Consider the following 3917-nt stretch of genomic DNA (forward strand, 5'->3'; position numbering starts at 1 on the left):
ACAACAGAAAATGAAGCTACAAGTTGTTTTCAACTTCAAACGTCCGGAATGAAGCTAAAGTTGTTTCCACTTAATCTAGTCAATAATGAGCTGCAAGTGTTTCCGGGCTCAAACGAGTCAAGAATGAAACTACAAGTTGATTCCAATTTCAAACAACCGAAGATGAAGCTACAAGTTGTTTTCAACTTCAAACGAGTCCGGAATGAAGCTACAAGTTGTTTCCAATTCAAATTAGTCAATAATGAAGCTACAAGTTGTTTCCGGGGTCCAAACGAGTCAAAAATGAAACTACAAGTTGATTCCAATTTCAAAACAACCGAAAATGAAGCTACAAGTTGTTTTCAACTTCAACGAGTCCGGAATTAACTAAAAAATTGTTTCAAACTTCAATCTATCAATAATGAAGGTACAAGTTGTTTCCGGCTCAAACGAGTCAAGAATGAAACTACAAGTTGATTCCAATTTCAAACAACGAAATGAAGCAACAATTGTTTTCAACTTCAAACGAGTCCAGAATGAAACTACAAGTTGATTCCAATTTCAAACAACCGAAGATGAAAGCTACAAGTTGTTTCAACTTCAAACGAGTCTGGAATGAAGCTAAAAATTGTTTCCAACTTCAATCAGTCAATAATGAAGTACAAGTTTTCGAGCTCAAACGAGTTAAGAATGAAACTACAAGTGATTCCAATTTCAAACAACCGAAAATGAAGCTACAAGTTCTTTTCAACTTCAAACGAGTCAGCATGAAGCTAAAAATTGTTTCCAACTTCAATCTAATCAATAATGAAGCTAAAGTGGTTTCCTTGTTTCCAACTTCAATCTAGTCAATAATGAAGTTACAAGTTGTTTCCGGGCTCAAACGAGTCAAGAATGAAACTAGAAGTTGATTCCAATTTCAAACAACCGAAAATGAAGCTACAAGTTGTTTTCAACTTCAAACGAGTCTGGAATGAAGCTAAAAATTGTTTCCAACTTCAATCTAGTCAATAATGAAGCTACAAGTTGTTTCCGGGCTCAAACGAGTCAAGAATGAAACTACAAGTTGATTCCAATTTCAAACAACCGAAAATGAAGCTACAAGTTGTTTTCAACTTCAAACGAGTCCAGAATGAAGCTAAAAATTGTTTCCAACTTCAATCTAGTCAATAATGAAGCTACAAGTTGTTTCCGGGCTCAAACGAGTCAAGAATGAAACTACAAGTTGATTCCAATTCCAAACAACCAAAAATGAAGGTACAAGTTGTTTTCAACTTCAAACGAGACCGTAATGGAGCTACAAGTTGTTTCCAACTTCAATCTAGTAAATAATGAAGCTACAAGTTGTTTCCGGGCTCAAACGAGTCATGAATGAAACTACAAGTTGATTCCAGTTTCAAACAACCGAAAATGAAGCTACAAGTTGTTTTCAACTTCAAACGAGTCCAGAATGAACCTAAAAATTGTTTCCAACTTCAATCTAGTCAATAATGAAGCTACAAGTTGTTTCCGGGCTCAAACGAGTCAAGAATGAAACTACAAGTTGATTCCAATTTCAAACAACCAAAAATGAAGGTACAAGTTGTTTTCAACTTCAAACGAGTCCGGAATAGAGCTACAAGTTGTTTCCAACTTCAATCTAGTCAATAATGAAGCTACAAGTTGTTTCCGGGCTCAAACGAGTCAAGAATGAAACTACAAGTTGATTCCAGTTTCAAACAACCGAAAATGAAGCTACAAGTTGTTTTCAACTTCAAACGAGTCCGGAATGAAGCTACAAGTTGTTTCCAACTTCAATCTAGTCAATAATGAAGCTACAAGTTGTTTCCGGGCTCAAACGAGTCAAGAATGAAACTACAAGTTGATTCCAATTTCAAACAACCGAAAATGAAGCTACAAGTTGTTTTCAACTTCAAACGAGTCCAGAATGAAGCTAAAAATTGTTTCCAACTTCAATCTAGTCAATAATGAAGCTACAAGTTGTTTCCGGGCTCAAACGAGTCAAGAATGAAACTACAAGTTGATTCCAATTTCAAACAACCAAAAATGAAGGTACAAGTTGTTTTCAACTTCAAACGAGTCCGGAATAGAGCTACAAGTTGTTTCCAACTTCAATCTAGTAAATAATGAAGCTTACAAGTTGTTTCCGGGCTCAAACGAGTCAAGAATGAAACTACAAGTTGATTCCAATTTCAAACAACCGAAAATGAAGCTAAAAGTTGTTTTCAACTTCAAACGAGTCCAGAATGAACCTAAAATTGTTTCCAACTTCAATCTAGTCAATAATGAAGCTGCAAGTTGTTTCCGGGCTCAAACGAGTCAAGAATGAAACTACAAGTTGATTCCAATTTCAAACAACCGAAAATGAAGCTACAAGTTGTTTTCAACTTCAAACGAGTCTGGAATGAAAATAAAAATTGTTTCCAACTTCAATCTAGTCAATAATGAAGCTACAAGTTGTTTCCGGGCTCAAACGAGTCAAGAATGAAACTACAAGTTGATTCCAATTTCAAACAACCGAAAATGAAGCAACAATTTGTTTTCAACTTCAAACGAGTCCAGAATGAAACTACAAGTTGATTCCAATTTCAAACAACCGAAGATGAAGCTACAAGTTGTTTTCAACTTCAAACGAGTCTGGAATGAAGCTAAAAATTGTTTCCAACTTCAATCTAGTCAATAATGAAGCTACAAGTTGTTTCCGAGCTCAAACGAGTCAAGAATGAAACTACAAGTTGATTCCAATTTCAAACAACCGAAAATGAAGCTACAAGTTGTTTTCAACTTCAAACGAGTCCAGAATGAAGCTAAAAATTGTTTCCAACTTCAATCTAGTCAATAATGAAGCTACAAGTTGTTTCCGGGCTCAAACGAGTCAAGAATGAAACTACAAGTTGATTCCAATTTCAAACAACCAAAATGAAGGTACAAGTTGTTTTCAACTTCAAACGAGTCCGGAATAGAGCTACAAGTTGTTTCCAACTTCAATCTAGTAAATAATGAAGCTACAAGTTGTTTCCGGGCTCAAACGAGTCAAGAATGAAACTACAAGTTGATTCCAATTTCAAACAACCGAAAATGAAGCTACAAGTTGTTTTCAACTTCAAACGAGTCCAGAATGAACCTAAAAATTGTTTCCAACTTCAATCTAGTCAATAATGAAGCTACAAGTTGTTTCCGGGCTCAAACGAGTCAAGAATGAAACTACAAGTTGATTCCAATTTCAAACAACCGAAAATGAAGCTACAAGTTGTTTTCAACTTCAAACGAGTCTGGAATGAAGCTAAAAATTGTTTCCAACTTCAATCTAGTCAATAATGAAGCTACAAGTTGTTTCCGGGCTCAAACGAGTCAAGAATGAAACTACAAGTTGATTCCAATTTCAAACAACCGAAAATGAAGCTACAAGTTGTTTTCAACTTCAAACGAGTCCAGAATGAAGCTAAAAATTGTTTCCAACTTCAATCTAGTCAATAATGAAGCTACAAGTTGTTTCCGGGCTCAAACGAGTCAAGAATGAAACTACAAGTTGATTCCAATTCCAAACAACCAAAAATGAAGGTACAAGTTGTTTTCAACTTCAAACGAGACCGTAATGGAGCTACAAGTTGTTTCCAACTTCAATCTAGTAAATAATGAAGCTACAAGTTGTTTCCGGGCTCAAACGAGTCATGAATGAAACTACAAGTTGATTCCAGTTTCAAACAACCGAAAATGAAGCTACAAGTTGTTTTCAACTTCAAACGAGTCCAGAATGAACCTAAAAATTGTTTCCAACTTCAATCTAGTCAATAATGAAGCTACAAGTTGTTTCCGGGCTCAAACGAGTCAAGAATGAAACTACAAGTTGATTCCAATTTCAAACAACCAAAAATGAAGGTACAAGTTGTTTTCAACTTCAAACGAGTCCGGAATAGAGCTACAAGTTGTTTCCAACT

This window comes from Daucus carota, chromosome 9 (assembly GCF_001625215.2).
Source record: "Daucus carota subsp. sativus chromosome 9, DH1 v3.0, whole genome shotgun sequence".
In the NCBI taxonomy this organism is placed as follows: domain Eukaryota; kingdom Viridiplantae; phylum Streptophyta; class Magnoliopsida; order Apiales; family Apiaceae; genus Daucus; species Daucus carota.